Here is a 22,774-nt window from a genome sequence, read left to right as displayed (position 1 = left end):
TCCCCAAGGACTGTCTTTACCAATTCATTCCCCACTTCTCCCTGTATCCCTAAAGCCAGCTATGATTGGGTAACTTGTTTGGATTCCCTACAAACCTCACGAATCCATTCAACAAGTATTGACTGTACATCATCTGAGACTTTGCTGCAGGTGCCACAAGTTGCCTTCTAGGAATTTTGGATCCACTGTGGCCACATTATTTGTCTTAGTGGGGCTTTTATTGCTGTGATGAAATACCATGACCCAGATCAACTTGGGGAGGAAAGGGTTCATTTCACTCACAGTTCTATGTAACAGTTCACCATCAAAAGCAGTGAGAGCAGAAACTCACACAGGGCAGAAACCTGGAGGCAGGAGCTGATGCAGAGGTTACAGAGGAGTGCGGCTTATTGGCTTGTTCACCATGGCCTTCCTAGCCTTTTTTCTTATGGAACCCAGGACCACCAGCCCAGGGATAGTACCACCCACAATGTCACTAACTAAGAAAACACCCCAGGGGCTTGTCTATGGTCCCATCTTAAGGAGACATTTTTCTCAACTGAGACTCTCTCCTCTCTGATGACTCTAGCTTGTGTCAAATTGACATAAAACTAGCCAGGATACTAGTATAATATGATGTGATTGTTGCCTGAACAGGGCTGTTGTAAAGGTTCCACTTATATGCAGCTCATCTTCTCAAATATATTGTTCCCTCCTGAAAAGTGAGGAGGATTCTTTAATGATAGCAGTAGCCACCATCTGCTAGCTCACCTTGTTAAGTGTTTTACGGACATTACTCTATGGGGTGGCTATTATTATCTCCATTTTGCTAATGAGAAAGTTGGGACATACAGAGGTTACGAACATACACAGGATCCCTCAGCGGGAGAAATGATGGTGATGGTTCACATGTAAGCTAGTTCCAAAACATCTACCACTTTTCTGCCAAGACAAGAAGAAAGAATAGTCTCCTATGTGGGGATTCCTTCATCAGCTGCTCACTTGAAGTGAGGAAACAGTCTCCAGTTACACTAGATATGCCCTGGATGGGAGCCCATTGCAGAGCAGAGGAAGCCTCTGTGAAATGGAACATTATCGAATGGTGTAAGCCAACTGCATTCCATGGAATACAAGTTCTTGAGTTTTCCATGCTTATTACATACAGAAAATATGAACCTAAGAATAAAGTTAATCAGTTACTACAGAATGCCTCAGAACTTCAGAAAGTGAGGTCTCCAATGCTAGGCTTCTTTTTGTCTTTACCAAGAAGGTCTCCTCTGCAGCACATCCCCTGGGACTCACATTCCCTGGGACACCCTGGATATACTGCTGTATCACAAATGATGGGCAAACAATTGCCATGGTAACCCACATCCGAGATAGGTCATTCACAGACACATGTTAGCACATCCAAAAGAAAACCTCTGTAGCAATAAAAAGAGTACATTTGAATTTTCAAACAAAAGACTCAATCAATAAAACCCCAAGCAAAAAGCATGAACTACCATACTTGGGGCAGCCAAAAACTCTGGCTTACTAGTCACCTTTCTGAGCCTACTCACTGGGCTCTCTCCCCCTCCCCCTTGCCCTTCTCTCTCTCTGCATCTTTCTCCTCTCCCAGATAAGTGTGCATCCCTTTGCACTGAGTCTCTAGTGTTCCTCCTGCCCTGCTGGGTTCTGAAGCCTCAGCTGCTTCCATGTGGCAGGACGCCTTCCTGGAAAGGGGAGGGGAGCTGGTGACTACTCATGCATTCGTATTCAGTCTCTGCCACACTGTAATTTTCCTAATGTACTGGTCCAAGAAGAACAAAGTGTTTTCACTTGCTTCTCAGCACTTAAAAGCCACCTTGCGTTACATTTAATAAGTTAACAGCATAAACAGTCTTCCTGATATCCACAAGTGGAAGGGGGATTTGAAAATGCCTTTCTCTGAGATTTCTGATAAAGGAATGGGAGGCCTCTGTTCTGGGGGACTGGGTCTCTGAATTCAAAGGATGCCCTAAGGAGAGGAACTAGAGGGGAGAGGGTACTAGTTATTTTACTGTTTACTGTGTGAAGTCTCTCTCTCTTTGTCCCTCTCTGCACATATGCAGGTGCAAGAGCAGTATTTGTACACTAATATGTACATATGTACCTGTGGAGATAAGGGGTCAAAATTAGGTGTATTCTTCTATCATTGTCCACCTTATTTCTGACACAGGGTCTCTTGCTGGATGTAGAGCTCACCAATTCTGCTAAACTCGCCAGCCTGTGCATTCCAGAGGTTCTCCTGCCTCTACCCCTGCCTCTGTCACTGAGGTTACAGACACATGCCACTGTACCGTTTTTTATTAAGCAGCTTCCAGGGTTGTGAACTCAGGTCCTTGTGCTTACACAGCAAACAATTTTCTTACTAAAACATTTCCCCAGAACCTCACAAACTGGACCATAGAGAGAGGTCCAGAAACGGTTGGAGGACAGAGGGCTTAGACAGATCTGACTCTATCGTCCCCAAGGAACTGAGAACTGGGCCATGGCTGCAGCATCTTAGCTCTGCCGTCCAGATGTGCTGATTTTACCCAGGTGAGCATCTGTGAGTGACAGCAGCCCTCAGAGCCTATAGATTTGATTATCTATAGAAGGGATCTATTTGTTCTGCTGACAACACACAGGTCAGCAAAACTGAACAAATGCAAATAAGTGACACAGCTGGAACAGCTGGCACTCACCTGTCCCCACCAGGATAGCTCCCCTCAGCCCAGTTTACACAGACCCTTTAGAAAGACAAGTTCCCTTTGAAATAACTTTACAAGTCAAAGTCAGAAAAGACAGGTGGTGCCCCGACGAAGGCATTAAAGCCTTAGTGTTCCCACCTAGACTGTTTCTGTCTGAGTGATTAGTGATTTATTATATCTATAAGATATATTTTATCTATAATTCCAAAATATTCCCATTTCACGTGTTTAGCAGTTTAATGAAATCTGTGAACAGGCAGTCTCTGACTTGTAAGGATAGTCTTTCTAAATCTATGTACTTAACTTTGGGATTGTGATGTGTAATCCTGCTGGCACAATATTTTCTCATATAGTTTATGCTTTAAATAACAGTTAAAGTGTCAGGCTAGTCCACAAAACCTTTTAAGCTCATCTTGTATCAGATGCCACTAATCAGAAAGAAATGTTGACACCATTGTTTTTTTACTGAGAAAAATAAGTAAGACGAGCGGGCTTTTCTTGAGAAAGGGCAGTTTTAATAGAAGTGATAAGTGGGGTGTTTGAGTCAGTTCTGGCAAGGACTATGCAGACACGTAGACCAAATAAATGAGTGTCAAGGGCCTGCCAGTCCGAGCAAGCATGACTCAGTGGGCACATGCTCACTGTGCAAGTGTTAGTCCCGAGTTTGGATCCCAGAACACAATCCCAGTGCTCCTATAGTGGGATGAGAGGCTGAGAGAATCCCCAGGATCTCATAGGCCAGCTAGCTTGCCACACACAGGGGAAAAATAGTAAGAAACTCTGCCTCTGACAAAGCAGGAGCTGAGGACTAACACGCCGTGTTACCTTCCTAACCTCTGACTTCCTCTCAAGCACCATCGCATGCATGTGCCCACCACACGAACATGTGTGTGTGTGTGTGCACCCGTGTGAGGACCTGTTGCACTTAAGTGCATGCATGCGTGCACACACACACACACACACACACACACACACATACACACACATGAAAAGGAAGAAAGGGAATGAAAAAGAGATGATTGAGTTATAAAAAAAAACCAGTAAAATATTCTTAGTCATGCGTGAACACTTTTGAGGTAGATAACAGCTCTTTGACTTGATATTGGAAAATCTAGTTTTCTTCCTCTATAGAGAACCATGATCCAATCATCACTATGATGCTGAGAGCCGCCATTCAGCCACTGTTTGCTGAGGACCTGTTGGAAGCCAGGATACGTTAGAGGAACAGAGCTGTGCATACAAATGGAGTATTGGACTTTAGGGGCTCCCTTTCTGATGGGCTGAAGCGGACAACAGAACACTGCTTCTATAGCAGAACTACACTTGTGTGTACACTAGAGATCAGTCATGCAGGACACACATATTTTGGGAATCCAGCTTTATACGATGAGGACCACGTGAAACAGCTTCCTAGGAGACAAGATTCAGGAAGGGAGGACTAGTGATGAGACTCAGTTGCTAAGGTCCTTGCCTAGCACCCACAAAACTGTTGACTTGATCCCTTTGTAAGCCAGAAAGGGTGGTACATGCTTGCAGTCTCAATACTTGGGAAGTGAAGGCTGGAGGATCAGAAGTCCAAAATCATCCTCAGCTATACAGCTAGTTCAGGGGCAGTCCAACAATAAAAGATTCAGAAGGGAGAATAATGACAAAGCAAGCAAGAGGTGGAAGAATTGGGGAGGTCAAAGAGGACCTGGGCAAGGAGCATATGGTCATGATTATAAGGGTGTGTGGGCAGTCAAGAGCACTTGCACTTCCCTGTGTATTCCTGAAAGATAGCAAGACACCATCGCATGGGGCTATATTTCTGGCACAGAGGGAGAGGGACCACAGTTGTCTCGCTTCTTTAAAAACGAGGAGGATACTTCCCTTCATTGAAAGTGACCAGGTTCAGACAGAGGCTAACCTGGGAGAGCAGAGTTGGGGGCAGGCATACACTCTCCAGCCTCTCTCCCTATTCCTGGCTTCAGCAGAGGGAGAGGATGGGACCTGACTACTCTACCCCGAAGCACATACATGCTTCCCATCGTCCAAGCAGAACACACATTTCCCTCTCCCTTTGAGCAACACAAGGAGGTTGGCACGTGTCAGCTCTAGCAGAAGGTCACCTTGGAATGCGACCCCCCACAACTCCTCAGTGCCTCAAAGCTGTAACAAATTGCCTGCTGCTTACAATGCTCTTGAGAACGCCCCTCTCCTCCCGTCCCTGCACGAAGCCTTCCAGTGACACGGAATCCATCACCTACAGTACTATTACTTTATAAAGAAACAGATTAAGTGTCTCATAAACAGTGCAGTGATTGAGATAATGGAAAGCGCCTCCCGTCCCCGTCTGCAGCATCAGGTTATGAAGCTTCTCCAAGCAGCCAGGAAGAGGAAATTAATAGAAGCAAGAGGGAATAACCACTTTTATGCAATTTCCTCAGGAGATAGTGGACCATCTAATCTTTATTGGAGCCCTTTAACCTGTCACTCAGCACTCACCAGAGCCTCTTTAGCTCTCACAATTTTTCCTGATATCTAAGGAAGATAAGACGGAAACCTCAAAATATTATTTGATAATTTTTCAGAGGTGGAGGGTGCCCCTGCCTCCCTCGCCTCCCTTCTCAGTGGAGGACTCAGAAAACATTTTTATGCAGCAGAAATGGAGGAGAGCTTAACTATTCTCGGTGCATAGTCCAGGAGGTCAGCGCTGCTCAGCAGGAAGAGGCTCTCTCTTTGCATTTTAAATGTGGGTTTTCTCTCTGCCACTGCCTTCTGTCCTTGCACTCTCTTTTTAATAATCTGATTACTTCTCTTGATCTAATTTTTTTTTCCCCAAATGAGTTTGCAAAGGTTCATGCCCATGAATATTCATCCCCTGCTTAAGATCCTGGGCCTCTTTCTCAAGGCAGGTGTAACTGAGCAGCTGGTTCAGGGAGGTCTGCCTGCCTCATGGGCTGAGAGTGAAGGGGCTGAGCACATTCATGATTGGGAAGAGAGAGGTTCACAGAGCAAAGCCCCCCCCACCCCCACTACCTCCATGGGTTGTTCCCACTCTGCAGACCTCTCTTTGCAGTTTCTCAGAACTGCAAGTTACTTGTGGTAGTGAGGGACCATGAGCAGGGTTCTGCATGGCTCCTTCCTTAGTTCTTGGGGCTAGAGTCCTCGAGGGGTCTCACCCCATGAGTACTGACTCTAACCATCCATCCACCCACCACCTATCCACCCATTCATCTACTCCACTCACTCACACATACATCAATCCTTATACCCATCTACCCACCCATCCACTCCCCCTACCCATCAATCAGTCAGTCTACCTACCACTCACTACACTACCACTCATCCTTCCGTCGTCTACCCATCCATATCCACCCATCCATCCATCCATCCTCCATCTACCCACCCACCCATCTACCTAGCAATTCATCCACCACCTGCCATTCACTCACCCAACCATCCACCAACCTATATACTCAAACAACCACTCATCTACCCGTTCTTCCATCCATCCATCTAAGCATCCATCCATGCATCCACCCACCCATCCATCCACTGCAGTAGTCTGGATGCTCTCCGAAGTCTGACTCTAGGCATTTTCATGTTTGTGTTTTCCTCTCTCCTGTACACAGCACAAGCCTCCCATGTGTTACGCCTGGTTAAAATGGATGGACACTGAAAGTCTACTGGGTTAATGCCCCAAAGATCAAAGTAGTGACAACAGCAACTGCAACAAAAGATCCTGTATTTGAGGGTAGGAACTAGGGGCAGGCCTATACAGTGAGTATTCTTGCAGATTTTTCTGGAGAATTGTTTGATGAAGATCTCAAAATATTCAAAGCCCTTATTCAAAGGTTAAGACTTCCAAAGAAAAAGCAGGAAAATGTGGAGAAAGATTTGTTCATGGACAGTTGTCACAGTGTTATTTCTAAGGCGGAAGAAAGGAAAGGAGATAGGGAGGAAAAGACAGAAGGAGAAAAGGAATGGAGGGAGGAAAGGAAGAGGAACTTAAAAGTCTAATAAGAAAATATTGACTAAGTAAATATGCAACATTCATATAGTGGAATATAATATAATCATTAACATTGTATCTTAGAAAAATTATTGAGAAATGAATTCTGAAACTATATAAAGACTAGGAGTCTCATTAAATATATTATTCATATCATACTAACTAAAATGAAAAGTAGAAGTTTGAATTATTAATTATTATTACTTTGGATATTTATCAGTATTTTGTGATATACACACACGGTTTAGTAATCAAAGAACATATATTCACTACATATTAAATGTTTTTGCAGCAGATACTGATGTTTGGATGCAGGTTCTGAACCCGAGGAGAGCTGGGTAAGGCAGGATGACATGGACTGGGAACTGGGGAAAAAAGGAGAGCCAGGTAAGGCAGGATAAGGTGGACTGTGAGCCGGGAAAAGCTCTACAGCAGAGGTAACGGTGCCTTGTTCTTTTGAGAGGAAGTGGGAAGCAAATGGGGTAGAGGAGGCTGCCCAGAGGAGTCAGCACCTTCACAGGCCTTCAGCGGAGCTGTTAAAGCAGATGCAGAGATAAGAGAGTGGGGCAGAGGGGAAAGCGTGCACCAGGACTCACAAAGAGGACCCCACTTGCCTGGGAAAGCTTGGAGCAGCTGCAGAAGTGGCCAGGACCACGGAATAGTGATGGGGGCTGTGGAGGAAATGGGCCAGGGGGCATTCCATTCTACATCACCCAGGGCATGCGAAACCAAACAGGTCTTCCGGTCTTTCCTCCCTGGGCCCAGTGCCAGCTGTAATGGACTGTGCAGTTGGGACACTTAGTTGTGTCATACGCTCATGTCACTCATGATGACACTCGCTGAAATTGATGCGTTCTGCAGACATCTTGACACAGACTGTAAGTCACAGTGCCATTAAGCTACTCACACAGCAGCAGTGGTAGCAAGTCAGGAACTCATTAGCATGGAAGATGCTGAAGAGGTGAGTTTGATATGAGGTGGAGGGGGGGGAGCTTTGCCTCAATACAATGGAGAAACCACAAGACAGGATCAAAAGTCCTAAGAGAAGAATAAGGTCCTCAGGTGGAGGGACCTCAGCGGGTAGCCAGGCACATTAAACTCTCTCAGAATCTAGTACAAGGTTGACCTGAAACCCTGGGCCAAGGTCAAAGGGGTGTTTTCTAGTGGTCTATACTAATGCAGCAGATTGCATGCTTGTGTTCCCTAAAATCAACTGGCATTTAGAGCTGGAGTCCTTGGGGGTGATTAGATCCTGGGGAGGGGGGAAGAGCCTCTTAGTGCTCTTACAAGAAGAGGGGAAAGACAGCCCTTTTCTCTCTGATCTCAGCGCTATCTGCAAAGCACACAGGCAACTCGCTCTTGGACCGCCCAGCTTCCAGAACAGGGAGAAATAGATGGCTGGTGCTCAAGCGCTCACTGTGTGCAATGTGAGCAGAGCTGGCCAAGATGAGACTCGCCAGCACCTGAGATGGCTCTGATCCAGACCAGCTATGTCAGGGGGTCGTGCCAAGTCCTACAGCCCATGCTGAAATAGTGTGTGGGTCTGAAAAGTGGGTCTAAGACGCTCCTGGTTGCTGGAGTGTGAATGTAAGCAAACCACTTCAAACCACCACACTCTGGAACCTTTATCTATCTACAAATGAGGGGCACAGGCTCATCCCATCTCAGCCCTTGGGATTTTGACAGGGACAGAAGTCGAGGTAGGAAAGGACCCAGAACAGAAAAGTTAGGGTGGGACTCACTTGGAGAACAGGACTGAGCTGGATCCTCTTGGGTATGACTGTGTCTTCAACCCAGACCTGTCCTGAACCCAGCAGACAGAACTAGAAGGACCAGTCTTTAGACTCACGCATCCTCAGAGTGGTAGGGAGACCTTCAGGACTCTAGGATGTCACAGGGAAAAGAACTCTGTCCTTGCCCATGCAGCATTTACACCCAGCAGACCTTCCCGACAGCCTCTCAAGGGACAGACTGACTTTATCCCAGCACAGCCCAGGAGGGGTGGGGCTGGAGGGAGATGAGGGAGCAAATACAGTAGGGAAAGGAGAGGACAAGGAAAAGGAAGGGCTGAGCTGGGAAGGGCTGAACATTCTTTGGTCGAGGGGATCTGAGACCTTTCTCAGGCTAGCCAGTGAGTGGGGTTTCACTGAGATTATTCATTGCCCCAGCCTGCCTCTGGATGGAAGGGAAAGGTGGAAGATATGGCAGGAATTACTGGGGACAGCTGGCAGGCCCTTCATGTGCCCTTAGACCTCAGAGAAGTAGCATAAGCACCCCAATTGCTTTGTGTGAAGGAAATCCAGAGTCTACACACAGGACATAGGTACCCATGCACAGGGCAGGAGACAATAACAGTCAACACAGGAGTGGCTACCAGGCAAACACTGGGCAGACAGCGAGCCTGGTCCTGCATATTCCTTGGTCCTCACAATCTTTAAAGATGTTGACAGGAGATGAAGAAAGACCGAGCAAGTTCCTGGCAAGGCACTAGCCAGGCCTTGAGTCAGGTGGCCTGCTCACTCCCAGGACCTTGAGGGACTCATCAGTGTAGGAAGATGGGATCCAGAGAGGGAAAAAGTCTAAATAGTGTTTATGGTGCTCATTCTACAGAATTCGTCCTACAGAGATAACCATATGTGACTCAGAACAGAACTATGGTGTTTTCATGACAATTTATAACATGGAAAAGGGACAACCTAAAAACCATTAATGGGAACACCGTACACAATTTAACTTACTTTCTATTAGGAGGCTTAGTGACCTGTACAAATATTATTTATTAGTGACTGAATAAAAAAAACCACATATAATAGGAACAGACCATATCCTCCAGTACCTGTAATAATGCTTTTATAAATTTTAAGTATACAGTAATGAGATGGGGGTAAGTTTCCCATATTTTCTGATTTATATTTTCCCATTTTATGCAGTAAACTTAAATTGCTTTTTTATATAGACAAATATTTTCTTCAAATAGAAGAATGTCGGAGAGTCACTCTGACCATGGACAGTGTGGGAAGGACCACACGAGTGGTCAAGCCCATCTCCTGTCAGGTTTCTGATTTCTAACTGCCAGGTTTCACCCACAGAATACTCCAACTGCCCCAACTGCTGGACTCTGCCTCCACGCTACAGAATAAAAACCTCAATCTCTGGACATGAAACCCCACCAATCTCCACCCTAAAAAATTCCACTCCTTTCCCAAGAAGCTCTATATAAACCTTGTATCCTGTTCAGTTTGCTGCTGTTTCTCAGTGGAGCAGAGGCAGCCACCCTCCTGTTTGTTTGTTTTTTTTTCTCCTAATAAATCTCTTGTGTGAAGTTTGTTGTGAAGTATGACTGTGGTATTTCTTGGCTCCTGGCTACCAGGATACCTTTCCATCTGAGCCATACTTATAGGGTATGAAGTGAGAAGAAAGTCATGAGGGGTAAGTGGGGAATGATGGGGAATGGAGTATGGGGGGGAGTGGGGTTGAGAAGGAGTGGTGTATGAGGGGAAGTGAGGTATGAAGGGGAGTGGGATTGAGGGGGGCCGGGGTATGAGGGGGAAGTGGGGTTTGAGTGGCCTAAAGGTTGGTACCGAACACCTTCACTTAACTTAGTTCTCCCATGTACCCCTGCATCTCCATGTCTTCAACTCTACCTCTTCAGCCACTGTCAGTGTCCCCCAAGTCACTGTCATTTATTTGGTGCACATCTGAGGCCTTTTCCTGTCTGCTGTCAAGTTCACACTGGCTAAGAAGTTGCTGCGCACAGCAAACCTGGTGTGTGAAACGCCCGGTGGAAATTCAGTCAGAAGTTTAACTCTCAAGCGTGGGCTCCAGGGCAGGATCAAGGCCTCTTTGAGAAATGTGGAGATGGCTCCGTAGGTAAGAAGCATTTGCCTTCAAAGCAAGAGGGCCAGAGGTCAGGTCCCTAGTACCCATGACAATATGGACATAGCAGTGTGTGACAAGCAAGAGACTTTGTTGTTAGGATGAGGTGGAAGGTGAGGGCCCACCTTGGCACGTGTGTACCTGCAAACACAAGAGAATACACACACACACACACACACACACACACACACACACACACACGGTGGTAAGTCCTTGAGAAGGTGAAGCTGCAGCCAGGCAGTGAGCACAAAATGAAAGGGATAAAGAGGACGATCCAGGCTGGGGCATGGAGGAACTGATGCTCTACGGACCGATGCCTCTTTTAAGGAGGTAGCATCCTCTCCCTGCTTCCCTTTCAGCTACCCAGTATTCAATACAGAGAAAGGTGGGGACCAGATCAGTTCAGGCACCCTAATGAGCCCCAGGTTGTCTGTCCACACAGGGACCCTCAGGGAGTCATCCTAGGCTCCCTTTGTATCAGGAAGGGCGGGGAAAATCCCCTCCTCAGCCCTGTGTACCCCCAGCCCCTCCCCAGCAGAGCCCAGCTGTCAATGTTCTAAAAATGCCATCAGTCTGGTGGCTGTGTGCCCGCCGTGGACAAGCAGGACATATGCTGGCCATCAGGCAGCTTCCTGTGTTTTCAAACTGCCGTGTTTACCCTCAGAGAAAAGCCTTGTTTCTAAGCACTTCCCCAACAAACACCTTGATGGATTCAAATAACTCCAAACAAGTTCTTCAGATAAATGGAGGTGAGTGCTCAGTGGGTCTCTAAGGGTTGGACAGGCTGCTTGCTCCTGCCCAAGCCTCAGGCACAAGCAGGGTAGCTTGTGGTAAGTCTTCCCTAGAATGACACCACCTTTTCCTGCCTCCTTTGCTTTCTTAGCATGAGCTCCAAAACAAAATCAGAACATGCGCACACGCGCAAGCACACACACAGAGGCACATATACCTGCATGCACACACACACATGCGCACAGGGATGCACATCAGAGTTGTGTATGGTAGCATGCACCAAGTGAAAAGAAATGAGGAAAGAAAGAGAAAAGAGAAAAGCAACTAGGTTTGGGTGTATGGGACAAATCTCATTCCCCCTCCAAATATGACAAGGCAGAATAGGGCTTTCTTGTAGGAAGGTTGCTATGGGCCTCCTTTTCCAGGTTCTTCCTTCTGTGATTTTGATGAGCTCACACATCACAGGCAGACAGCGTGAGAAAAGTCCTCTGAAACAAAATACCCTAGACCAGGTTAGCTAACATGCAGGACAGTGCCTCTGCTCCTGACTGCTGCGGCAGACATCACTAATCAATCAGCACACTCATTCCTGACTAATGTAGAGTAGAACTCTGGATCTTCTTTTTTATTTATTTATTTATTTATTTATTTATTTATTTATTTATTTTATTGATTTGTGAGGCAGGTTCTCACTATGTAGACTAGCCTGGCCTTGAACCCACAGAGTTGCCGGGATCAAAGGCATCGATCACCACGCTGGCCAAGCTGAGGATCTTTAACACAACACTGAGGCAGCCACTGTAACTCAAAGACGTCTGCCACATCCCAGACCTGGAATGGGGAAAAGAAGGCAGTGTTGGCCTGAGGTAGGTAGTCAGGGGAACATCAGAACAGGCCGGTGTCCAGTCCTGTTCTACGTGCCTACAGGGCCTTGGTATTAGGATGGGTCTAACACAGCTCCCAGAGGCTCACCTTTGCCTCCACCCCACTCCCCTCTACTCTTTCTCTCTCGCCTTAGAGGTCATCCCGTCACACAGCCTCCTTGCCAACTGGGAAGCCAGGCGCCCAATTATGCGCTCCATGTGCGCTGGTGAGAGCAGAAGAGTGATGTAGAGGTGAGCATGCGGGGGGGGGGGCGCATCTCTGGAGGAGGTCGAGTGCTGCGTAAGTATAAGATTAAGATTCCCCCCTTCCGTGGTGTACTTGACAAAATAATTTTGCTGTGACCTTTACGGAAACCCAGGAGTAAAAATGGGCACCGTGGAGTCTGCAGCTTTCCCCCAGGTCACCAAGCTGCAAACACATAAATCTGCCAGCGATATTATATAGCATGCGTGGGGGATGGGCAGACCAAACAAATGACTTCTACTTTGTGGTAACGGTGGAGCAAAGCTTTGGGGCTGAAACACTCGCGTTGAGTCTTCAAACCTGTCTGGACAGATAAGGAGTGAGAGATCTGCCTGCCTGTGCAGTGCTGACCTTGCCTGTGTGGCAGAGCAGGCATGGCTGTGCACCCACTTGACAGAAGGCCAGAGGAGAAGAGCAAGGCAACACCAGCAGGCAAGAGTGGGCAGGCACTGAAGTCAAGTCCAGCTGGCTCACGTCAAACACCTCAGAAGGGGGCCTATTTGACGGTGTCTTAGATCCTCCAACACAGGGATGGTGAATGGAGTCACTAGAGGTCTCAAGGCCACTGCTGAGAAAGTAGAATGACCCATGAGTCATGATCAGTGCTGGGATAATAAGATTATAATAAGCACCCAAGTATAATAGCATCCAAGTTCAACTGCAGAGAATAACTCGTGTTCACCTGGGTTCTGTACAGAGGCTGAAGGTGGGGGATTTGGCCGATGCTGTTTTCCTGATCCACGAGTTTTACTCTAGACCTTGCCATCCCCAAAGGCATCTGTGAGCTAACAAAATGTGCTTGCAGGTGGTGGATGGGAAAGGCACCCCATTCTGTGCAGTGCTGTGAGGGTAACTCTTACTTTAGCCCTGGGACTGGGAAAGGAGTGATGGGGATCTCACACTGGCAGCCTGAGTTGGCAGAGAAAGATGGGAAAGGTTGGGTAGCTGTGTTCTCCAGGGAGCCCATGTCCTCCCTGTCTGCAGCCTCCTAGACTGACCTGTTACCACCTACTACCTTCAGGAGTACCAGGTAAGTGTTATTAAGGGAGGCAAAGATTAGAGGGGGCAAGGGTGCACTTAAGTGCTTAGGTCTGAGTGTGAACTTAAGGAGCAAAAGCCATGCAACTCCACAGGGATTGCAAAGGGAGGCGGAGAAGGAGTAGAGGGACAGACTGAGCATATGCCCTACAGAAGCGGGAAATGGGGACCAGGCTCTGAATAGTTATGAAGGCAGAAAGGACTTACCCGAAGCAAACAGGGATCATGAGATCAGGGCTAAAAGAGTGACTGGTATCCAGCTAGACAGGTGGATGGGAAACTGGTCCCTTCACTGCTGAGGAAGGATCCTGTTTTCCTTTGGGCAGATTTTGGAGCCAGGTTATCAAAGGTCTCTTAAAGATATGAAAGACTGACATCTTCTACAGGCATGGAACAGGGTGGGGTGCTTGGGTGCAATATCTGTATCAAGCCAGTCACCACCAATCAAGATCATCTCTAAGATAGCCTTGATGTTCGTAAAAGTTGTCTTATTCATTGTAGCAACAAGGCTGGGAAGACAGTCCTGTTGGTAAGGTACCTACATGACAACCCACGCTCAGGACCTTAGAAGTCACTTAAGAAGCCAGGCATGGTAGAGCATGCTTGGAACCCCAGTGCCGGGGAGGCAGGGGACAAGCACAGGTAGATACCCTGAAGTTCAGGAACCAGCCAGCCTGAATCAGTGAGCTTTTGGTTCAGCAGAAATCCTAAATATTAAAAGATGGGAGGCTGGGAAGATGGCTCAATTGGTAAGTGCGTTCTGCAAAAGCAGGAAGACTTATGTCTGAATTCCAAGACTCCACATAAAAGTCAGATGCCATAGTCCATGTCACTTAGTGCTACTACAGCAAGATGTAAAGCAAAGAAGAGATAATCCCTGGGAGCTTGAGGTGCTAGCCTGGAGTACACAGTGGTGAAAAACAGGAGACCCTGCCTCAAAGAAAACAGAAGGTGAGGACCAGCATCTAAGGCTGTCCAATGACCTGCGCACGCACATTGTGGCACATGTATGGCCACACTCACACCTTACAAGCATGAACATGTAGGGAGGGAGGAAATAAAAGTGGAGAATGCTCGAAGACACCCCACACCTTGGGCCTCTGCCTCCATGTGTGCACTCACACAAACAAGTATAAATCCCATATTCACAACAGACAAATGAAATAACAAGCCAGACATTGTGGCATATACCAGTAGCCTCAAAACTTAAGAGATGGAGGTAGAAAGATCAGGAGTTTAAAGTTGTCCACAGTTGTGTGGGGGCTTTGGAGGCCAGCCTAGACTACACGAGACCCTGTCTCATACAATAACAACCAATAGTGACAATGAACTATGACCAGCTTTCACTATGGACAGGTCACTTGCTCAGAATGACCTCATGGCCCCATCGTAATAGTTAGCTTGTCCAAGCCTTATGCTCCCTCATTTTTAGGTGTGTGTATGTGTGTTTTGCTGGTGTGTGTGTGTGTGTGTGTGTGTGTGTGTGTGTGTGTGTTTTGCTGGAGACCAAACCTGTAAGAAGTCCTAACCCAGGGCTGGGTAATTTGTCGCTAGAGATCTACCCTGTGCCTTGCGTGTGTTAGGCAAGTGGGTGGTTAAACTACATCTTTGGCCACCATTATTTCTAAAAGCACAATCATCTGGCATTATTTCTTTCTGCTTCTCATAGGCAAATAAAACCAACATACCCCTTCTTTTCAGCTGGGCTTTATAAGAAAGAGACCAGCAGTCTCATTTTGCTAACAGTGACAATGAGGCTCAGCGGGGTTAAAACTGCTCAGTGTTCCCAACTAATGTTGGTTACTTTTCTAGTTGTTATGATCAAATTCCTGACGAGAAGCAACCTAGGGGAGGGTGGTGTTACTTGGGCTCTCGATCTGTGGGATACAGTCCATCATTGTGGGAGTGTGAGGGGGTCGAGCACATGTATCCCCAATCAGGGGTGGGGAGGGGAATGGTTGGAGACCCATGCTCTGCTTGCTTCCCCTCCTCTCCTGTCTAGTCTGGTCCCCTAGTCTATGGGATGGTACCACTCACATCCAGGCTCTGTCTTCCTACCTTAGCCACACCTTCCTAGAGATACCCCCACAGGCAGGTCCAGGGATTGGTCTCCTAGGTGACTGACTCTCAAGCTAGTAAAATGACAAGATTATCCATTGGAGAATCAGAATTCAAAGCCAGTGCCAGCTCTGCCTGGCATGCAAACTCACGGCCTTTCCAGCTATTTTCTGTGGAATGTTGTTTGTAAAGCCTGTGAGCTTTCTTTCTTCATGTATATGTGGATAAAGACTGGAAAATGCCCAGCTTCAAATACATCTGAGTCCAGATGAGAGGCTTGGACACAAATACATCTCTTTCTGATCACCAAGGGCATCTTGCCCTACTTTCTCTGCCTTTACAAGAAAAAAAAGTCACACACACACACACACACACACACACACACACACACACACACACACGGCTTCCATGGCCTATGTCATAGGTTGCTCCTGCTCCCCTCTGAGGCCTGTTGGCCTGGATTCCTGACCAGGCATGAAATCATGATGTATGGATGTGGTCTCCAGGAAATCTGCAGAGGCATGCTCTGGAATGGAAATTCATTTTTTCCAGTGGCTTCTGGGGCAAAGGAAGAAGGAAGCACAAGAAATATATGAACAAGCTGCATCCTCCAGTGGATGCTTGCACAGCCAGGCAGCGAGGGGGCCGGGGTGTTCACAGAAGCCGCTGTGCCCACCTCAAACAAGTGCCAGTTGAGGCTCCAAGACAGTAAGACATCAGCTGTCTGTGTAACATAGGACATCCACAGTTGGCATTCACAGAAATGCCAGTCCAGTTACCTAGGTGAACTATGTCTTAGCTTAGGCCTGCTTCCCAGATAACTTCAGGATAGGTCAGCAGGTATGGAAGCAGCCACCCTGCTGTCTCTCCTTGTGAGGGTGCAGAACAGAGAATGCCAAGTGAGCCGTGTGCCTCTGAACACAGACGTCACCACAGCCAGGCTAGTGATCATTCTGACTCTATGAAGTGCCGTGACTTCACCCCCTTCCCCCATTTCCGCATACAACCCTCATTTGTTAATGACCAGGATAAAGGGCCATGAAACAATATTGCTCCCGTGTAAGAGGGCTGAATCTCTGCTCTCAATACGAATCCAGAATTTCATCAGGGGAACAAAGTCGACTCACCAAGACATGTCAATTATTTCATAATGACAGCTATTCAACTCCCGAATTCATCAGTGGGGGCTTGAAATGCATCGGTTCATCAAGCCGAGCACGTTTCTGAGCAGTCGCTCACCAGTTGGGAATCGGGCCGTAAGTGCAATACCAACACTCTTTGACTTTCCGTGGGATTTCTCAAGGAGACAAAGCGTTCTGACACATTCTTTCCCACCCAGCTCTGAGCCTCTCTGCAGGTGCTGAAATAATGAAAGCACTGTCCCTCCCCTGCCCCAGGACTCAGGAGGCAGAGACAGGAGGGTGGCATGCTCAAGGTCAACTCGGGTCCTTTAGGTTCTAGCAGAAGAATCAACTGGAAGCTGATGAAAACTCTATGATGGTTACCAGCTGCAAGAAACATACATAGAGGTGAGAGGTGAACGGGCAATTAGCTGGGAGAGGAGGGCTTCCTGGAGGAAGTGACAGGTCATGTGGGTTGTGAAGCATGAGCTTGGCAAATAAAATAAGGAAGTACATTTCAGGCCGAGGAAATGTGCAAAGGTGGTAAGATGGCTCATAGATGTCTGTCAGTGGGCAAGTGCTCTTGGCGATGGCCCGTTATCAACCTTGTAAAGATGCTGATGCTGTCATGCGGACTGACACCTGGTGTCCCGAATAGGCAGGACAGTCTTGAACAGGAAGACTGCTGAACAGAGCCTGGAGATGAGCAAGAGCCAGGAATGCCGGACACTCTCACCTGGCACTCCCACACCAGCTCCCTGGTGCAACATAACCCTTTCTACTTGCCTCTTTCCTACTGCACAGACAACATCATTCAAACACCCTGTGGGGCCATTTGTCTACAGAAGCAATGGAGGCTCAGGCCTGGCTGGGGTATCCCAGCCTTCCTAGCTCTGAGGTGGGGCCTCACCTTTGGCTCCTGCACTCTCTGCACCTCCTGAGTCTAGAGCAGAAGCCAAATGCAAGGGGTCTGACCTCCAGGTACCACCTCTCTTCTGCTTAGAGGGCCAAGGAAGTCCATTCTCTCCGAGGCTGGACTTCGCTCTGCTCAGGAGATGCCTCTTCCTGGAGAGAGGTGCTCTGTGCTCTCAATCAGGGCTACACTTCAGACCTTCATGGGGCCCACTGTGGATTTATGATTTAATTTGTGTGTATGGCTCTAAGAAATGATTTCAGAGCTGGTCACTTAAGAAATGATTAAAGACCATCATTTCCAACCCACAGCACTCCCTGGGGGAAGGGAAGTGGTTCGAGACAGAGGGAGGTGTTAATAATACGCTGAGATAGACACGTAGCAAGAGACGCCAGTCACCTGGGAAGACAGAGGCAGGGAGGATGGGCCAGATGCTGGAGGCTGCAGGCTGTGTGTGAGCCCCGCCACACCTGACAATGCTGACACACTGGATCTTAGAGGAGCTAGCCACATCCAATCTTCCTGATGCTATCTTTGCCTAGGCTGGCAGATTCCATCAGAGGTGGGCCCAGTGAGCAAGCAGCTCATCCCCCTGCCCCAGCATCTCTGTATCTCAGAACAGTCAAACCCAGGCCGGAATGTGGGAGATTTCAGTGAGGAGGAAGGAGACTGCTCAGAAAGGTACCTTCCTACTGGTAGCTTTCCACGTGTTGACACAGACCGGAAATTCACACGCAGGAGTCCTAAATCACTCCTGGCATCTCCTCAGCGCACAGCCGAATGTCACACCGTCCCAATTTATGAGGTACGGTTATAAAGTTCCAAGACCAGTAATGAGCTCGCAAAGACGAGCTCAGCCTCCCTCCAGGAATTCCTCAATGTCGGTGCTGCTCTCAGTACCTCCTGGTGTTCATCAACGGACTCTGCCAGGCAGGTGAGAGCCCAGAGAAGCCAGGACCAAGCCTGCCTGAGTCTGCATAGGTGAAGGCAGGTTATGTGAAAGCAGGAAGTCTCAGAATGTCACAGGAGGTAACAGCTAGGCCACTGAATCCATGAATTCCCCTTCAGCGTCACCTCTGAATATGAGGCTGTTCCTAAGCCCTTGCAATCAGGGAGACTTTGATGCAGCCAATCTGAACCTTGGGCTTGTCCGGGAAATGGGGCGAAGGAGAGCGAGAACAGCCTCTCCCTTTACTGTATACCGGTAAGCCGGTACAAAGCGCAACACTGATGTTAATTACAGCTCGCAAGGCTGCCTGTGCAAACTCTCCCAACATCCATCATCTGAAAGACGATGTGATTTTTTTTCAAGGTTTTCCTGTAAAGAGCCCCAGTGCACATTCTCAATTATGCTCTGTAACTCCTTTCAAGAAAGGGGGCAGAGTGGGCAGGCAGAAGCACAGACGTCCCTGGATATGACAGAGCAGAACCCCAGGTGGGCATTGCAGGATCTTGTGTTGTGCCCTCGCTGGGCTACACCTGTTCTAAGGTGAGGCAATTACTGAGACCAGACTCACAGATCTGAAGCTGCTCGAACAGACGCTTGCTTTCTGTCAATCAGCTATCCTGCAGTTAATGCTACAGAGGACAGCTAATGTAGTTCCTACTACCATGACTCTGATCGAGATGTGCCGATCATCTTCTCCAGGCTAAGTGAGCTTAGGTACCCAGGAAGCCGAAGGTAGGCCCAACCCTGCACTGGGAAAGGCGAAGTGGAGACTCAGCTCATCATCCAAAGTCAGGCCTCCCAGAGAGATTATCCCATTAGTCTGCAGGACTTCTCCATCAATAATGAGACCAAGCATAATGAAGATAAATATTTTGCAATGAATGGCCAGTTTTTCACATGGGAAAACCCATTCAAATTAAAGACACTTTGGTTTCTCTCTCTTTACATTTATTTCATTTTCTTGGCATATCTCTGAGCTGAAAGAAAAATGCTTCCTTTAAAAAGAAAAAAAAAAAAGATCGGGCAGAGGGAGAAACATAGCAAGCAGTGAGACCAGCTTGTCTAGGATGCTGCCACCAAAGCACACCCATGGTGCTGCCTCGGCACCTGCTCTGGGGAAGGCAGGCCGGTCCCAGCCGTGGGCTCTCTGCGCACCAGCCGGCAGAGTAGGAGAGGCGCCACACTCAAGGGATTCATTTCCTTGTATTATTATTGTTTTTAATGTGTAGGCTTTTAATTAACTTGACACTAACTCTTACCTACTACACCCCTAATCAAATCCCTAGTTGGAGATGTGTGAGAGGAACATGTGGGAGCACCAATGCCTCCACTTGTCCTCCCCAGCCAAGGTGGAGGAGCTCCTCCTGATGGGACTCTTCTCTGTTGCCCAGTGTTCCTATCCTGATGGTTTCAACTTCCTTCTTATCTTATCTTTGTTTTTCTTTCTTTCCTTCTCCTCTCCTTTCTTGTCCTGATTTTTAAATAGAATCTCAAGTAATCCAGACTGACCTCTAACTCCCTACATAGTCAAGCATAACTTTGAACTCCTGACTCTCCTGGTGCCACCTACTGCATGCTGGGACTGCAGGCATTCAGCGCCATACCAGGCTCTCTGTTTTCAACCTCTGTCCTCTGGATGGCTCACAAGACCTGCCCCAAAGCCTGCAGCCTCCCTAAACTCAATCCAGCTATCATCACTCACATACTGCCCTCTTACCTTTTGGGCTATAGTTCAGTTTCCCTACTTGGTACCCCAGTCTTGGTCAGAAATTCCTTTTTTCATAAGCTCTCTAATTTTCCCAGCTGTAGTTTAGCCATCTTCGCCTGCCAGAGAGATCCCACACTATGGTCCTCTCCCATCTAAACACCTTTTCTCTTATTCTTTTTTTTCTAGTTTATTTTTATTAAAAATTTTAAATACAATCTTTTCTCATTTTGCTTAGCTATCCCCGTTCCCACCCCCTCACCTTCTACTGCTTCCTCCACCTTCCCCACACTCCAACCCCCCCCCCCCATTCACTCCTCAGAAAGGGTAAGGCTTCCCATAGGGAGTAAACAAAGTCTGACACTCCCCTCCCAGGCCTGATCAAGACCTCCCCTCTATATCTAGGCTGAGCAAGGTATCCCTTCAAAAAGAATGTGCTCTTGATGCCAGTTCAAGCACTAGGTATATATCCTGGTCCCACTGCTAGTGACCCCACAGACTGCCCAAGCCTTACAACTAATCCCCACATTCAGTGGGCCTCATTTGGTCCTATGCAGGATTCCCCCCACTATCAGTCCAGAGTCAGAAAGCTCTCAGTATTTCAGGTTAGCTGTTTCTCTGAGTATCACCATCATGGTCTTGACCCCTCTGCTCATATTATCCCTCCTCCCTTTTTGGGCTAGTCTCAGGTAGCTCAGCTCAGAGCTTCACTGTGGATCTCTGTATCTGCTTCCATCAGTTGCTGGTTGAAGGTTCTATGATGACAATTGTGATAGTCATCAATCTGATTACAGGAGGCCAGTTTAGGCTTCCTCTCCACTGTTGCTTAGAGTCTTAGCTGGGATCATCCTTGTGGATTCCTGGGAATTTCCCTAGTGCTATGTTTCTCAATAGCCTTTTAATGGCTTCCTCAATCAAGATATCTCTTTCCTTTCTCTCCCTCACTGTCCTTCCCCTTTCTTGAGCATCCCATTCCCTTATGTTCTCCTCCTCTCCTCCCCCTCTTCTTCCACCCTCCTTTCTCCTTCCCCTCCTAATTTTCTCAGGAGATCTCGTTTGTTTCCCCTTCCCAGGAAGATCCATGGGAGAGCTCTCTTAGGGCTATCCTTGTTACCTAGCTTCTCTGGGATCATGGGCTACAAGGCTGGTTATCCTTTGCTTTACATCTAATATGGCTCTTCCCAGTAGTAGAGCCCAGAGTCCTGAATTTTCACTGCCCCTTGACATGGGAAAGGGGCCCCATTTACCTAGGCAGCTCCTCACTCTCCTTGCTTCCCCAGAACTACCAAAAGTTCACAGCAAAGAGGGAATGAATCCCTGGGAACATGCCCAGACAAGGCTTTCTGCTTCCTCTGCCCACACATCAGGTTGCCCAAGGAACTGAAAATGCTCAGGGCCCTCTTCCTTGAAACCCATTCTGCTCCATGCCAGTCATAGGCATCGGCATGCCTCAACCACAGAACATTCTGCCTAGGTATGAGTATCACTGCCTGTTTACCCACCAGCTCCCCCTCCCTCCACCAAACTGCCGAGAATACCATGGGCCTGTCAGTCCCTAAGTAGTGTTTGTAGACTCCTGCAAAAAATAAAAAACAACTGGATACACACAACATTTTAAGTATTGACTTTTTGTTTTGTTTTTAATTTTCCCTGCTATATGACTCTCAAGATCTAAGATATGTTTTTCACACACAGCCCACCATCCACAGTGTCTTCACTACCACCGATAACCCTATGTATCCTACTCACTACAGCGTCCTTCCAAATCGCACCCTTTCCATGAATACATCCCCATCTCCCAGCTGACAAGAACCTTCCAGAATGCTCCCTCAGATCCATGTAGGGTGTAGGTTTGGAGGGAATGAGAAAAGCCTATGGGAGGTAGATCCTTAACCTTTGGAAGCCTCAGGTTTCCCACCTATAAATTTCAAATAATAGCAGTGCCAACCAGCGTCATATGGTTGTTGAAGATGAACTGTAGTGATTCAGGTGATAGGGGACTGATTTGTATTTCATCATCACCATCATCACCGTTTTAGTGTTTCTCGCTGACCTCCTATGAGGAAAGGCTTTACCTAACTCAACTTTAGGTGCTCAAGGTGTCACCTAATTCAGGTCCTTGTTAGGGTCTTGAGTCCTTGTTAACTGCTGAACTGTCCTTTTATCGTTGGTCCTTATGACTGATCACAACCCTACTGAAGCTACAATGACTCTGCATTGCTCCTGGCTTCCTCTTTTCCATTCTCTGCAGGGGTCTTCTGAGGTAATGAAGGACTTTCTTTGAGCTTCTGAGTCCCTCCTCCTCAGCTAATCACCCATGCTAAGGAGAGCCTGCATGGCTTGCTCCTCCCCAGTCTGGGCCTTCTGCTAGGATCTCCCCACTCCTGCTGCTGCTCCATCTGCCTCACGAAGAGGCATGCACGAACCTCCTCTGCTTCCTCTGTCTTGCTCCATCAGGAGCTGTGCAACTCTGAGCTCGCAAACAGTAAAACCCATGTCGTCCTCCATTCTTCTGTGTCTCCTGCCTCCTGGTCCCTCCTTGATTGCACATACACAGCCATTGACAT

At 47.7% G+C, this 22,774-nt stretch overlaps 1 protein-coding gene across 1 annotated transcript in view; it reads right to left on the bottom strand.

The window, feature by feature from the left end:
* Ephb1 (EPH receptor B1) overlaps nucleotides 1–22,774 on the bottom strand; it is a 437,502-nt gene that overhangs the window by 152,213 nt on the left and 262,515 nt on the right. The window lies entirely within an intron of this gene.

The sequence above is a fragment of the Microtus oregoni genome, unplaced genomic scaffold (assembly GCF_018167655.1).
Source record: "Microtus oregoni isolate MIOR12 unplaced genomic scaffold, Mior012 000028F_ref0000031, whole genome shotgun sequence".
NCBI lineage: Eukaryota > Metazoa > Chordata > Mammalia > Rodentia > Cricetidae > Microtus > Microtus oregoni.
Note: the sequence above shows the minus strand (reverse complement) of the source record. Positions and strands in the feature narration are given on the sequence as shown.